The sequence below is a fragment of the Quercus suber genome, unplaced genomic scaffold (genome assembly GCF_002906115.3).
Source record: "Quercus suber isolate HL8 unplaced genomic scaffold, Cork oak 2.0 scaffold_144, whole genome shotgun sequence".
In the NCBI taxonomy this organism is placed as follows: domain Eukaryota; kingdom Viridiplantae; phylum Streptophyta; class Magnoliopsida; order Fagales; family Fagaceae; genus Quercus; species Quercus suber.
The window spans coordinates 1,094,490-1,112,083 of NW_027069605.1; positions in this window are offsets into that span (position 1 = coordinate 1,094,490).

Below are 17,594 nucleotides of genomic sequence, written 5' to 3' on the forward strand. Positions count from 1 at the left end.
TCATGGGAAACCTATTTTAAACCTCTCTCGTCCTCTCTAAAACCCTTGTTTCAATATTTTTACATCAAAACCCAATCAATTTGAATGGTTTTTCATTCCATTAACATTTCTAAGGTAATTTTAAACTCTTTTCATTGTTTTGGATCCTTAGATTATGTTTTAGAGAGTTTTATGCTCTTGGTTGGGATTTTCATCATAGGGATTGGGAATACTTATTTTTTTTGTCAAATTTTTGTATGGGATTGGTTTCTTTTGATGATTTGCTTTGGATGTTGGCCCCTTTGTGGCAAAAAGAACATGTATTAAGGGTGTATTTCATGATGTTCATGCATTGTTTACATTGTTGTTCATAGTGTGCACGCTAGGTGTTTGATAAAATGCCTCTTAAGCATTTTCTCACTTGTTTGGACTCCGATGAGTATCAAACTTTGGGGTTTCTCATGTTTCCTCACTAGGATCATGTTTGGTTCATTGGTTGTGTATTTAACACACCTTGCCCCACATGTACATTTTCAATGCTTTGGTCATGCATTGCACATAGCCACATCTTGCACACACCTTTGCTACCCTTGTTTCTTCATCCTAGCATGTCATATTTACCTTATGCTTTGTAGCATTTTGTTTTGTCTTTTGTTTGAGCTTCATTTCTCATTCATTTTGCACCATTCTTACATCATTCTCCTGGTTCATACCTTCATCTCTTGCCCTTTTTTTTTTTTGTTTTTTTTTTTGTTTCTCTCCTTGACCCCTTTGTCTATTCGTGTTAAAAAGGGGGGAGAGTATACTCTAGAGTAGTATACGTAGTATACCGGAGAGTTTTGTTATTTTTATATGACTCTTGTACACATTCTTAGGAGGAGAAATTCTAAGAAATTATATTTCTTGTGCACATTTGTAGGGGGAGAGATATTCCATAGGGGAGATGCATATACCAAGGGGGAGAAGACATTGTGTTTATAAGAAAACTTTGTTTTGATTGTGTTTCTTTATGTTTGTTTTCTTGGTTGCTTTATGGTACTTTAAGTTATGTTTAGTATCTATGCTTTGTTGTTCTCATTGCATTGTGTTTGTGTGTTGGACATGCATACTTCCTTATACTATTGTGCTTCATTGATTGCATGTTCGAATGATCATTTGCTTTGTTATGTGATCATTGTAGTCATTTCTATATGACTGTTTTGGCGTATGATCAAGTTGCTCACTTGTTTCACATTATGTTTACTTGATCGCAATTTACTTGTTACATTATACTTGTCCTTTTATTACTTGTTTTACCTTGAGGGTCTAATGTGTTTTGTGCAAGTGTTTTAGGTTACAGATATATATGTTCCAAGTTCATCACAGCTTATTTGTCTATAGTTCTTATAACTCATGGATATTTACATTGCTTTTGTTTAAAGCTTTAAGTACATTGGTTTAAATCTTTCAGTTCATATTCAGTACTTTATATATGTACCTTTGCTTTGTAGCTCAGTACTTTTAGTTAATGTTATGCATTTTCTTTAGTACTTCACTCTTGTGCCCTTATTGGATTTTATATCCTTGATGCAATTACTTTGCATTTTTGTATCGGTTGAGTGTTGGACATGCAAATAATACTTTGCATTGAACTTATTAGCTTGCATGTCCGAATGTTCATTCCTTGTGTGAATGATCATTGTGATCACTATTTATAGTGATTGTTCCTGTTTGGTCAAGCCATGCTTTATTGCTATATTCTTTATTGCTTGATCACATTGTGCTTGCTCCATATGTACGTCAAGATTTCTACTTACAATGATCGTCTTGTGTTGTTGTTTTTAGGAAAAACTTGCTCGTATGGTTCAAGAGTTTCACAGTTTCTAGAGTTAGGTGTGAGTGAGTTTTGACAATTGTTCCCAACTCACATGTTAAGTCTGGAGTTTGTTTTAGGATTTTGTCATGGAATAGCCAAAGGAGGAGATTGTAAGGTTGAATTTATTCAATCATGTGTTGGTTTTATTCCGTGTCAAATTTGCTTGTAATTTAGCAATTAGATACCCTGTATTTAGGTGGGATTTATGTAAGGGTAGTGTGTGAGAGAGTGTGAAGAAAACTCAAGATGTGTGCAATTCAAAGGAGTCTCGTGACTAGCTCATGACTGGCAAGTAGCCAAAATGGCACACATGTGAAGCATGCAGGGGAGCTAAAGGCTCACGACAGCTAGAGCACTACAGGACAAAACTTCTAGTCTGGCCAAGCAATTAGCTCGCAACTCAAACTCGCGACTCGTTCCAGTCGCAAGGTTGAGTCACCAGTGTTAGGTCACAATCTGAATGACCCCTTGTGATTAACCCTAATTAATTAATTAATTAGCCAAGTTATTAATTAATCAATTTAACATGCAAATACGTGGAAGCACAAACAAATCACCAAATACTAATTATGCAGCGGAAAAAAATAAATGACACGGTGATTTGTTTACGAATGGGGAAAACCCTAACGGCAAAAACCCCACCGGGTGATTTTCAGGTCACCACTCCCGAAACTCCACTATTATCAAATCAAGCGGTTACAAGAAAGGAATCCCAAGTACCTTACCAACCTACAGTTGAACCCTTACCCCAATACCCAATTGGACTTGATCTGTAGTGACAGTCTCCACCTTTGATGCACGGCTCCCAAGTACGTGACTAACCAATGCGCGGATCCAAGTACGCGACTTCAGAACACCAACTTAAGGAAGAATGGTTGGCTGCAAAGTTCTTCAGTTCATCCACGTGATGAATAGCAGGAAGATGCTTGGTCACAAAACCCTATGGTGCAAATACACAGCAACTTCTTGATGGAAGATGAACTAGGTCAAGAACCTTGTCTGTTGAGCACAATTTGCATAAACAGAGATTGCTCAATGATAATACAACTTGTGTCTACCAAAACGGCTCTTAAAATAATCCTTTTATATGTTTAGGGTTAGAAGAAAAGAAAGCCCAAAAACATATTCACGGATCCCAAGAAAATCAGATTGGAATTCTGACTTTTTAATTCTCGACAGATAGCAGGTGTCGAGGTAGCTATCAAGAGGTGTCGAGCTTTAAAAATTCTGCACTTCAACTTGCTTTCTCTTGGACAGACTTGATGACTTCAACACTTGACCTTGAAACATTGTTTCTTGAAGTATTAAAAACACCTAGAACTACCCAATTACAAGCAGAGTGCGTTTTGTCAAAGGATTAGCCAATTTACATAACTAAGTGACATATGTTCTTAAACAAGTTAAAACATATATGTCCTAACACTCTCCCCCTTTGGCAATCCGTGACAAAACCACAACAAACAAATGAGCATATGAGAGAAGTCATAAATCACTCAACTCATATTCACTTGTTGAATACAATAAAATCTATCCTAACACAAACTCTTGAAAAACTTTGCAAGAAGAGAGCTTATGATAAGTAGACTTTGACAACCTGTATTTCTGAAACACTTTAAACAAAACTCATCAAGGCATCTTGTGTGAAACAGAAATAAATAGATTGCATACAAGTATAAAGAACATGTGTATAAAGATAGAAAAGAAACAACACATGAAGAGAGAGGTGAAAGAAACATACATCAACATATATAAGAGATAAGATAAGTACAATGTATGTAAAAATGGTCAAAGGACCTCATATACAAGACCAATGTATCTAAGAGATAAGAAAAAAATACATATAGCCTCACTACATCCCTCAAAAATATGATAACACTCCCCCTATCAAAAATGTCCCTATATACTAACTCTCCCCCTAAGATGACTACTCTCATAGCCCAAAACTACTCCCCCTTTTTGTCACGAGTGACAAAGGGTAGAGTGTCATGTAGACATCTCATCGGCAGAGCTAGCATCCCCATCATCATCATCATCATCATCCTCAGCATCTGAAGCTGCTGGAGTAGGTGGTGAAGGAGTAGCCTCTGGAGCAAATCCACCCATGGTCGCCTGCCGTCGTGCAATACGACCAACACGAACATTCACCTGATACAACTCAGCAGAGAGTGTATCAAGACGAGTGTCCATGCGCTGCAGCTGCACCATAATATCACCAAGGGATACATCGCTCGAAGAGGAAGAAGGAGCAGATGTAGATGGAGCGGATCTGGATGGCGCTGAACGGGAGGGAGGAGTGGCACCTGGCTGTCTCGACCTGAACTGCGCCTCACTACATTTTACGGTAGCGGCGTCTATGGCAGATATGTGTGTGAAGTGGTCGGACACAGGAAAGGGAACAGAAAAATGGCGTAGAATCCGCGTGATAGCAGAAGGAAAGATGAGCTTATCACGGGACGCCGAATCAAGATAGACCTCTATGATAGATCGGATGAAGTGAGAAGGGAAGTCTATGGTAAGATGCTCAAGCAAAGAAAGCAAAAATCGAGCACGAGGCTCTGTGATAGAGTTATAGTGAGAAAGAGGATGGAGAACAAAAGTCATCACCATGTTAATGAATCTAGGACCTTTAGCAAAAGGCCTACATGATGTGAACTGATGCTCACCCCAATCAGCAGGGCGCTCACAAAAAGCAGAGATGAGCTCATCTTTGGACACAGTCCTCAGACGCTCACAAGAGGGGTAATCTGGAAACTCTATCCTAGGTACTCTAAGCACATCCGCAACAAGTTGCGGTGTGACAGGAATGCGCATACCTCGAACGCGAGTAACAAAATGAGGTACTGAAAGATCAATCCCGTGCATGTTGGAGTAGAACTCCTGTATCAGCACGAGAGGGCAAGTGACCGGGATGTCACACAGTGACCCCCATCCCCTACTGTTAATGACAGAGGGAAGGTCAGTATCGGCGAAGTCCGCCAGAATAACTTGGCGTTCCGAATGAACACCTCGTTTAGAAAAGTTCTCCGAAAATGCCTTATGAGCATCTCCATCACGGAACCGAATGTTAAAGGGAGTAGTATCTGAAGAAGTAGAAGCTCCAGAACGCAGAGGGTTCCGAGCAGGAGTAGATTTACGTTTGGGTGCCATAGACACGACTAACGTAAAAGAATGAGAAAAAGATAGAGAGGGAGACAATCAGAAAAGTCCCAACACAGTTCAAATATATCAAATATGTTGAACAACAAGTACGTATGCATGGGAATGCATGAGCATGTGACATGCAAAGGAAAAAAAATCATGGGCTCAGCCCAATCCAATCCTAGCAGCACACAAACATAAAGCACACATCTAAATGCATGTAAATATCATTATAATGCAAATGAAATGCAATGTATGACATTTTGAAATCATCTAAGTGCAAACCCAACCCAAAATTTGAAGAAAAACTCAACAATTTTGAAAAACCCCAAATTTTTATGAAAAATCCCAAAAACTAGGTTTTCAAACATGAAATGCATGAAAAAGGAAGGGAAAAGTGATCTTACCAAGAGATTGAAGCAAGGAATGAGCAAGATCCAAGTGGGGTTGAAGATTGAGTGAGAAAATCAAGTCTGGAAGGTGAAAAGCCACGGACAGATCGAGTGAGATCGAGAGAAATGAGTGAAAAATCGCGATCTGCTCTTAAATAGGCACCTCAGTAATTCTCGACAGCTGAGGTGTCGAGAGGTATCGAGGAAGCTGTCGAGGAAGGTATCGAGGAAAATGCCTTCGACAGATGCAGGTATCGAGAGGTATCGAGGATCAAGGCCAAATGCAGAATCAAGAAGCTCGATCGATCGACAAGGTATCGAGAAGCTGTCGAGAGGACAGAAGAAATCTCGATCGATCCACAAGGTATCGAGACAGGTGTCGAGAAAGAAGACTCAAACAGCATAAGTGAATCTCGATCGATCCATCAGGTGTCGAGAATCTATCGAGGGGACAGAGACTTTCTCGATCGATCCATCAGGTGTCGAAGAGGTGTCGAGATTGCGATAAGAAACAACTTGAGAAGCTCGACAGATGACAGGTATCGAGGAGGTGTCGAGGGAGGTGTCGAGCCAGCAGTAAAAACCAGTTTTTCGAGAAAGGAAAAACACAGACATGAATGCAATCCAACACACATCTCAACCAAAGATCCACTCAACATATAAACCTCTCAAAAACATCTCTCAACAAGAAAATAAGCACAAGGATCATGCAAAACACACACACACACTAAACAAGTCTAACCAATTTTATATTTCAAAAACAAGTTATGACAGTTTAGTGAGCATACATTAGCACATGTAAAACCTTTGTGATGGCCAAATCACATTGTACCTGCACATGTATCAAAAGTAGCAAAGAATATTGCGTGTTGTGTGTGAAAAACATCGCAAGATTGCATATGTGTATAGATGTTATGACGATCTGAGATATGAGAAAATAACTTTTAACTCACACACAATCATAACTGTTTGATGGGGACTATCACCTTCGAGGTACATCCTATAACTCCCACATCTCCTAGAATACACGCTTGCAACCATATTTAAAGCATTTTTAATCTTTTTGCTTTTTATTTTCTTTGCATGTTTTCTTTTATTTTAGCATATCATACATGGGTATATAAAAGAGAGAAAAGAAATACCCAAGATGTTAAGCATTTGACATCGCACTTTTGCTATGCCGAAGCATACGAATGTCTTTGACACTGCACTTTTGCTATGCCGAAGCATACAGGTGTCATATTATGATTGGCGGGCAACAGTGGTGAGATGGTTATTTATGCCTTTCTCTTAGGATTTTCTAGTCCTACCCGTCAAAAAGAGTGATATGAGTGTTAAGTTTTAAGAGATAACCTAATCTTACTCATCACAAACAAGAGCCACAAAGCTCACTTGCTTAGTTGTGCATAGAGATGCTCATCTAAGCTACAAGAGATACAAAGTTTAGAAAACTTTGTTTCATTGGCCATCCAAGGTACACAAGTACCAAAGTACACAAAACACACACTGTTTTTGTATTTTTCTGATTTTTCAATTTTTTTTTTTTTTTTTTTAAATCAAAAACAAAATAAACAAAACTGAAAGTAAACACACAAAACATGTTAAACAAAATAATGCAAAAACTAGACTGACTCAGCAGAAAAACAAAACACACAAGCAATGCAAAACACAGAAAAACAAAAAGGAAAAAGAAAGTGATGAAATCACTTAAAGTCCTTTTTCTTCCACACCTTGGAAGAGCCTTTCCTTTGATTGAATCCTTGAACCGGCGGTGAGGGGGAAGAATTTAACCCGTTCAAGTTCGAAAGGAACATGAGGGCTTTCAGAAGATCTCCAAGAGGAGCAAGAGAGGATTGAAGCTGATTATGGTTTCCAGATGCTATCACGCCATTGCTCTGTTGAGTGGCTAACCACTTATAGCAATTTGGTCTAGTATGACCGGCAGCTCCACAATGATGACAGAGATGCTGCTTCTTTTGTTTAGGCTTTTGAGAGTTAGCCTTCTTAGCCCTAGGGTTTTTATCATCTTTCTTATCTTGCTTAGGGGGTGCTCCTAAGATAGATTTACCCTTGTCTAAGTTCTCACTAGCTAATTCAGTTTTGACATCAGTATTCTCAATTTCAGTATTATTAGCAGGAGGAACAAAAACAGTATTGCTAGTAGAAGCAGTATTTGAGAAAGAAATACCATACCCCAAACCAGTTCGATCCGAAGCAGATTTCTGATTGCTAAGCATCTCATCAAGCTTTGCACTTGAAGTCCTCTCTAGTTGAGCTCTGACTTGAAACAGCTCTGCTTCAAGCTTCTTGGTCTTCTCAGCCAAAAAGGTGTTTTCAAATCTCAGTGCTCCAATAGTTTGATTCGCCTCATCAAACTTTGTGGACAACTCTTCACGATCAAGTTCCACATCACTGAGCTTCTTGGTGGCCAGCCTGTATAATTTCTCATGCTTTTCAGAGAGCTTATAAAGCTTCTCATAGGCTGAATGGATATCATCTTGATCATCCATTTTCTCAAATTTTGATTCCACCAGTTCTTCTTCTTCATCCACTTCTTCAACAATCCCTTCAGTAGGATTGACTGTGGCGGTGAAGGCATTTAAGATTCCGTCATCCTCATTGTCGGAATCATCTTCAGGCTCAGTGTCACTTAGAGTTGCAGCAAGTGCCTTGCTTTTCCCAATGCTCTTGAGATATGTAGGACACTCATTTTTCATGTGTCCGAACCCATGACATCCAAAGCATTTTGGTCCTGCAGGAACAGTGTACTGACTTCCATCCTTAGCATCCTTCTTCCCTTTGTCTTGGCTTTTAGACTGTGAAGAACTGAACTGCCTCCGGTCCTTGTCGAAGCTCCTTCCATTGGCATTCTTCATAAACTTCTTGAACTGCCGAGTGATGTAGGACTTCATCTTAGAATCTTCATCATCGGAAGACTCATCTGTATCACTGTTCTTTGCCTTCAAGGCCATGCTTTTACCTTTACTTGACTTGCCAATCCTAGATAATCCTATCTCATAGGTTTGCAAGTTTCCTACCAGCTCAGTCAAAGGAATCTTGTCAATGTCCTTTGATTCTTCTATCGCCGTAATCTTGGCATGGAATCTCTCAGGTAGAGATCTGAGCACCTTCCTTACAATCTTGGGTTCTGGGATGGTTTCCCCAAGATTGAAGGCTGAGTTCACTATGTCCTTGAGCTTGGCATAGAACTCATCAAATGACTCATCCTCCTCCATCTTAATTTCTTCAAAGCTTGTAGTGAGCCTCTGAAGCTTTGAGTCTTTGACAGCCTTTGTGCCTTCATAGGTAGTCTGGAGGATGATCCAAGCCTCCTTAGCAGTTTCAGTTGAGGATATCTTTTTGAACTCCTCATTTGTGACTGCGCTAAATAGGGCATTTAACGCTCTGCTGTTGAAGTTAGCCGCCTTGATCTTAGTATCATCCCAATCGGCCGGATCTTCTGTTGGCTTAGTCCAGCCAATCTCTACAGCTTGCCACACCTTTTCATCTAAAGACTGCAAGAAAGCTCTCATGCGTACTTTCCAGTATGCATAGTTAGTGCCATCAAATAAAGGAGGTATAATTAAAGATTGTCCTCTATCCATGACAAACAGGGGTCAATGGATCAACACAGCAAAGATTAAACCCTAATCAGAGTGTGCCTGCTCTGATACCACTTGATAGGTCACAATCTGAATGACCCCTTGTGATTAACCCTAATTAATTAATTTAGCCAAGTAATTAATTAATCAATTAATCATGCAATTTTATGGAAGCACAAACAAATCACCAACAACTAAATATGCAGCGGAAAATAAATAACACGGTGATTTGTTTACGAATGGGGAAAACCCTAACGGCAAAAACCCCACCGGGTGATTTTCAGGTCACCACTCCCGAAACTCCACTATTATCAAATCAAGCGGTTACAAGTAAAGGAATCCCAAGTACCTTACCAACCTACAGTTGAACCCTTACCCCAATACCCAATTGGACTTGATCTGTAGTGACAGTTTCCACCTTTGATGCACGGCTCCCAAGTACGTGACTAACCAATGCGCGGATCCAAGTACGCGACTTCAGAACACCAACTTGAGGAAGAATGGTTGGCTGCAAAGTTCTTCAGTTCATCCACGTGATGAATAGCAGGAAGATGCTTGGTCACAAAACCCTATGGTGCAAATACACAGCAACTTCTTGATGGAAGATGAACTAGGTCAAGAACCTTGTCTGTTGAGCACAATTTGCATAAACAGAGATTGCTCAATGATAATACAACTTGTGTCTACCAAAACGGCTCTTAAAATAATCATTTTATATGTTTAGGGTTAGAAGAAAAGAAAGCCCAAAAAAATATTCACGGATCCCAAGAAAATCAGATTGGAATTCTGACTTTTTAATTCTCGACAGATAGCAGGTGTCGAGGTAGCTATCGAGAGGTGTCGAGCTTTAAAAATCCTGCACTTCAACTTGCTTTTTCTTGAACAGACTTGATGACTTCAACACTTGAGCTTGAAACATTGTTTCTTGAAGTATTAAAAACACTTAGAACTACCCAATTACAAGCAGAGTGCGTTTTGTCAAAGGATTAGCCAATTTACATAACTAAGTGACATATGTTCTTAAACAAGTTAAAACATATATGTCCTAACAACCAGAATGCCCTGTTTGGATGAAAACTGACTTTTCACATTCCTCATACACACTACTATAAATACCCTTATACCCACGAAATGTAGAGAGCTTCTAGAGAGAATTTTGAGAGAGAAACCCTAGAGAAAAACAAGATTGACTCATCCACAATCTTTACCATTTGATTCTCCAAATTCCTTTACTCTCACCCTTTCCATTGATATATCTTTGAGAGGTACATTTGCCAAATCCTTATCTTACCATATCCATATTAGTAAGGAGGTGTTTTGGTGCTTGGGATGTAGTTCAGAGAGGACCAATTCAGAGATGACCAATTCATTTGGTTGATGCAATGAGCTTATTGCGGGATCCGGTAAGCCAAAATTAAGTCTCTATATGCTATACAGATATTATAACTAACATAAGTCTATATACAACACACAGTGTAAAATTTATAACTGACATACATAACTCTATATTCTATTACACATATGTAACTACAAAGATATTATATATGCACATAACAAACAAATATAATACCTAAAACCAATACGGAAAAACAAAATAATGCTTTGCCAAAGGCCTTGTAGCTGAATTAGCACCTCTCCATGTACAAAGTGTTTGCCAAAGGCCTTGTAGCTGAATTAGCAGCATATTGTAATTATTTCTCAAAAAAATCAATCTGGAAAATTAAATGCCACATATGTTAATATTTTTAATATTTAATAACCCATAAAAAGAAAATATATCCATTGACTATATTTGTTGATAATTTTTTATACATGAATAAGTTGTGTTATTTTTTTTTTCTACCATCAAAATTCAACTTATAATTTTCATGTAATAATTTTAAGTAATTAGATAAATGTTAACAAATCGGGACTAGATCATACAACACCTTACACCTCCATAACACAAATTCGTTTCTGCGTCACTTGAAATCTCCAAACCCATGCTGAAATCCAAACAAGCAAGTCCCAACCGTCACCACTTGCTCCTATTTGCGAATTTAACAAACTTAACTTCATGGATTTGTTTGATGTCATGTTTTTTAGAGAGGAACAAACTTGATAACCCAAAACTTTGTTTGTTTTCAAGAGAGCAACAAATTATCTGAAATGCTATTTATACTTCTGATAACCAGAGTTTTTTTCAGAGGTGGAAGCCAGATCACTAGGTGAGAGGAGGAGATGGAGAGAAAGGGGAAGGAATTGAAAGTTCAAATAGCGTGTAAAACACCAGTAAACATTTAGACTCCCAAATACAAAAATACCAACACAAGCTTATAATCAAACAATATATGTGCGGATCCCGCAATAAGCTTATAATCATATTCCGCACATATATTGTTTGATTATAAGCTTGTGTTGGTATTTTTGTATTTGGGAGTCTAAATGTTTACTGGTGTTTTACACGCTATTTGAACTTTCAATTCCTTCCCCTTTCTCTCCATCTCCTCCTCTCACCTAGTGATCTGGCTTCCACCTCTGAAAAAAACTCTGGTTATCAGAAGTATAAATAGCATTTCAGATAATTTGTTGCTCTCTTGAAAACAAACAAAGTTTTGGGTTATCAAGTTTGTTCCTCTCTAAAAAACATGACATCAAACAAATCCATGAAGTTAAGTTTGTTAAATTCGCAAATAGGAGCAAGTGGTGACGGTTGGGACTTGCTTGTTTGGATTTCAGCATGGGTTTGGAGATTTCAAGTGACGCAGAAACGAATTTGTGTTATAGAGGTGTAAGGTGTTGTATGATCTAGTCCCGATTTGTTAACATTTATCTAATTACTCAAAATTATTACATGAAAATTATAAGTTGAATTTTGATGGTAGAAAAAAAAAAAAATAACACAACTTATTCATGTATAAAAAATTATCAACAAATATAGTCAATGGATATATTTTCTTTTTATGGGTTATTAAATATTAAAAATATTAACATATGTGGCATTTAATTTTCCAGATTGATTTTTTTGAGAAATAATTACAATATGCTGCTAATTCAGCTACAAGGCCTTTGGCAAACACTTTGTACATGGAGAGGTGCTAATTCAGCTACAAGGCCTTTGGCAAAGCATTATTTTGTTTTTCCGTATTGGTTTTAGGTATTATATTTGTTTGTTATGTGCATATATAATATCTTTGTAGTTACATATGTGTAATAGAATATAGAGTTATGTATGTCAGTTATAAATTTTACACTGTGTGTTGTATATAGACTTATGTTAGTTATAATATCTGTATAGCATATAGAGACTTAATTTTGGCTTTAGAACTGTCTAGTTGATGATAATAATTAGAGTAAATTGCAAATTACACTCTTAAAGTTTGGAGGTGATTGGATTTTATACTCTGAAGTTTCAGAATTTGGATTTTACCTCATAAAGTTTGGATTTTACACCCTGACATTTTTGGATTTTACTCCTTATATTTTAGAAGTGTTTGGATTTTACTCTCTAAAGTTTGGGAGTATTTGTATTTTACACTCTAAAGTTTCAGAATTTGGAGGTGTAAAATTCAAACAACCCTAAACTTTAGGGGGTAAAATCCAAGTTCTAAAACGTTTAGGTGTAAAATCTAAACACTCCAAACTCTATGGGATAAAATCCAAATTCTGAAACTTTAGTATATAAAATCTAATCACTCTCAAACTTTAAGGGTGTAATTTACAATTTACCATAATAATTATAACCACACTAAAAAAAAAATCTCACAAATATAAATAAACTAAAATTGGGCCAAAGAAGCTTTCACATCAGTTGACCAACACACACATTAACACACTAGATAAACCCTTGTCTCCAAACTCCCACATAGAGACAAAAGCCACTCTAGGTTAAAAAGAGTATCATAAGACGAACTCCCAGTATGTAGAAGGGCTCTAAGGGTTTCCCATTTACTTTTTGCGGATGATTGCATTGTCTTCTACAAGGCATCGACGGAAGAGGGGCTTAAAGTCACCAAAATCATGGATAATTATGAAAGAGAGTCTGGGCAGAAGCTAAATAAAGAGAAGACATTACCCTTTTTTAGCAAAAATATGAAGGCGGAGGTTAAAGAAGCAGTGAAAGAAATGTTTGGGGCTTAGATCATTCACCAACATGAGTGGTATTTGGGGCTGCCCCCATTGGTAGGGAAGGGAAAAAAAGAAAGTATTCAATCAAATTAAGGACCAAGTTGGGTGCAAAATAGCAAGTTGGAAGGGAAAGTTGCTGTCTACGGCAGGCCGAGAAATCCTAATAAAGGCAATTGCCGAAGCTACTCTGACGTACATAATGAATTGCTTTAAAATCCCCGATTCCCTTTGTAGTGAGTTGAACTCTTTGATTAGTAATTTTTGGTAGGGACAGCGTGACAAAGAAAGGAAAACTAGCATGGATAGCTTGGGAGAAAATGTGCAAGCCAAAAGCTGATGGGGGGGGGGGGGGGAGGGTGGGATTTAAAGATCTTAAGGCATTTAATTAGGCTTTCCTTGCAAAAAAGGGTGAAGGCTCATCCAAACCTGGGATTCTTGCACACAGAGTTTTTGAAAGCGAAGTATTTTCCGGAAAGCAATTTCATGGAGGCACAGCTAGGCAAGAAACCATCGTACACATGGAGAAGTTTGATGGCAGTGAGAAGTCCTTACAGGGGGTTGCGATGGAGCATAGGAAATGGGCAAAGCGTGAGAATATGGGCTGATAGATGTTGCCAACCCCAAACTCTTTCAAGGTGGCAAGTCCTCCGCCCCAAGCTTTTGAAGGGAATATGGTGGAATCTCTTCTAGACAGGGATGTAGGTGGCTGGGAAAAACTTGGTGAGTAGCATTTTCCTTCTTATGAAGCGAGGCCATTTTAAGCATTTCAATTAGCCACAATTTTCCCGGAGGATGCTCTGACTTGGGCATGGACTCAAAATGGGATGTTTACTGTAAGCAGGTGGGTATAAGGTAGCGTGTAGGTAGCTGTTGGAAAAAAGGAGTAAGGCTGATGGGGGCGAGGCGTCAACCCGAAGAAGTGGAGTGAGTTCTGGATTTTATTTAGAGACTGAACTGCCTAAGTAATTAAAAGCAGTTTATGTGGAGGGCGTGCAAGAACATCCTCCCACGAACTATTGCCTTAAGCTCAAAGAATTCATGGAGGATACGTGTAGGGTGTGTGGAAAGGTAGAGTCATCGGGGCATGCTCTCTTGGATTGTGAGGTGGCCGAGGCTATTTGGAGGGAGTCAAGCTTTCCTTGCCTAAGTTTTGAAGCCCTTTGCGAGAATTCATGGATGTTGTGGGGAACTTTGGGAGACAGAAGGGAGATCAGCTGGGAGACTTTGCTACCACAGCATGGTGCATTTGGAAAAATAGGAACGCCACAAAGTTTGAAGGTCGGTGCAAGGCAGTGAAGGCATATTGCTAAGGAGGTTGAACTATTGGTGGAGGAATTCAGCTCACTGAATGCAGCTTTGAAACAATCAGCGCCTCCAAGAACTAGGGGATGGACCTCCGTGTGAATGGTGGTACAAAGGTGACGTGGATAGGGCGGTGTTCAAGGAGTTTGGTAGCTGTGGAGTTGAGGTTGTAATCAGGAACAAGCAAGGCCAAATTGGGAGCAATGAGTAAGAAGCTGGAATTAACTTTTGGGGCTTTGGAAGTGGAAGCTAAAGCGTTTGAGGAAGGCTTAATGCTAGCAGGGGACCTCGGGCTCAAAAGTGATTCTGGAAGGAGATGCTCAAGTGGTGACCAATGCGTTGCGGGAAAATGTCTCCACCAACTTCAATCCAATGATAATGAAGAGGCAAAGCAATGGAGGCAGAAGGTCTAAGATTGGAAAATCAGCCATGTGCGTAGAATAGGGAATCTTGCAGCCACTTATGGCTCGAAATGCCATTATTTTTGATTGTGTAGTGTGGGTTGAGGAATACTCACCCATTATTCATGCCAAGTGCATAGAGATGTAATGTTATTGATTAGAGTTAAATTAATGAAATTTATTTGCGATTGGACTATCAAAAAAAGGTGCAGACAAAAGTCACTACAATTTATTGAGAATTATTATATGTTGCTAAATCATTAGCTGAACCATTCTTTTTTTTTTTTTTTAAGACAATTAAGCATTTTGTGTGTGAGATATGTCAATTAAGCTACAATATTCTTCTCCAAAAAAAAAAAAAAATTAAGCTACAATATTTATATATATTTTTTTTTAGAGAGTAAGCTACAATATTTTTAGTTGTGACTAACACATATTTTTAGAATTATTAAGATGTTATATTCTCCTTATCTTCTACCCTTTTTAAAATAGATATCTCAGTCAATTCATCTAAGTTGACAAACTCAAATTTCTTTTTATTTGTCCTATAACATCTGACACTACAAACTGATTTGTCCTATACCATAACTGTTCATTAAATATCACATTTCTACTACTGATGATTTTTTTTATTTTGTTCATCCCAAACTGGTAGCCAAATTTCTCATCACCAAAGCCAATAAATATATATTTATAGACTTTGCATCAAGCTTACTGCGAGCATTAAAATCAATATGAACATAAGAAACACAAACCAAAGCTTTTAAATGGGAAAACCTTACCTCTTTACCGCTCTAATAATCTTTCAGGAATTCTGAACTCCATAAGACTGATGGTCCTCGGTTTTTCAAAGTAAGCTGCAATATTAAAACTATCAACACAAAAGATTTTGGTAATCCAGCATGCAGGCTCATACTCCTAGCACTCTCATTAAGAGTTATATTCATGTGCTTAGCACACCATTCCGCTGTCTAACTCAGACATTTTACTTTCAAATCTATTTCTATCTCACATGGCTTCACTTCTTAAAAGTCTCAAATACATCAGTTTTATTTTTTCAGAAAATAAACTCATATTTTTCTGCTTGAGTCATCAATGAAATTGATGTAATACCATGAACCCCCAAGGGATGCAACTGGAGAAGGCCCCCAGAAATCAGTGAGTACTAACTCTAATTTTTCAGCTTTCAGTGTCCTGCCAATTTCCAAGAAGCTCACCATTTTCTGCTTTCCTAAGATGAAACTTTCACATGTCAAAATTAATAGACTTCAGTTTTGGTAATTTCCCTTTTGATAGTAGCATCTTTATCCCTTTCTCATTCATGTGACCAAGTTTGCGGTGACCATAGGCTTGCATCAGTACCTGCTTTAGCAACTGCAATTATGTCTCTTGGACTTGAGGTCATATATAGAGTTCCAGTTTTATTTCCACGAGCCAATACTATGACTCCCTTTGTAACCTTCCAGGTACCACAAACAAATAGTATTGCATACCCTTTATCATCAAGATGTCCAACAAAAATCAAATTCCTCTTCAGGTTAGGAATATGTCAAACCTTCTGCATTAACCAAACAGTTTGGTATAGTTGTTATTTTCAATTATATTTTGTTGGCTTAATTCCATATCAAATTTGATTATATTTCATCAATCATTTCCTTGTATGTTTGTGAGATTCAATGTAAGGGGATAGTGTGTGAAATTGGTGAAGAACTATGAAGAATAGAACAACTCGCGATTGGCTCGCCAGCTGACAACCTGCGAAAGGCCACATGAGAAGCACATGCTAGAAGCTAAAGAGTCAAGTGCTAGAGGGCATCTCGTGACTCATCTTGAGACTTGGCCAACTCGCAAGATGACCCGTGAATGCACTGCTAGCCTATTTTTTGTGCTTTCCTCATTTCTTTACCCACACTATAAAATCTCACATTACCCACAAAATTGTGGAGAGAATTCCAGAGAGAAAACCCTAGAAATCCATTTGAGAGTTAGAAATTGCACACCCACAATCCTCTTCACATTTCTCTTAGTTTTCCTCTACCCCTACCTCTCTAAATTCCATACCCATTGAGAGGTTCTTAGCCAAAACACATATCACATCCAATCTAAGTGTTTTTCATTGTTCTGGTGCCTACGGGAAGTATTGGATGAGGCCATTATTTCATGGATGCAATTGGAGCTAAGTGCAGGATTTAGATAACTAGTAAAGACATGACTCGGTGAAATTCGTTGGGAGCAGGAACTTGGAGGGTTCAAGTACTTTGGGTAGATTAGGCTTGGAAGGTCTTTTGATATCCTTGTACTCCAACTTTATTTACTAGTGAATCATTTCGGCTTGGAGAGCCGCAGAGAGGTTTTTACGCCGAGCATTTTGATTTTCCTCTTCGGTAACACATCGCCGTGTTATCTGTATCTATATCTCTCTTCCCTCAATCCTTGTGCTTTACGTTTAATTTTTTATTATGTATCTCTATGCACTAGGAAGTAATCTCGGTTAATTGCATTTTGGTTTACTTTTATTCCGCACTTAGTTGAGTATATTAAAAGTAATTAAGTCGTATTTTAAAATTAGGGGCCTAAACAAGCTTTAGTAGTTTTACTATTAAGCTTTCAAGTCCCATCGTTAAGTATAATCCAAATGTCTCCCATACCCACAACATCCAAGACTTCTCCATTAGCCAAATACACCTTATCAAAATCACCTCCAACATAGTTTTGTGTGATTTCTTATTGTGGAGTGTGTAAAGTTGTAATTTACAACTATTTTGTGTTGGCTTTAATTTCGTGCCAAATTTGATTGTAATTTATTCAATCATATTTC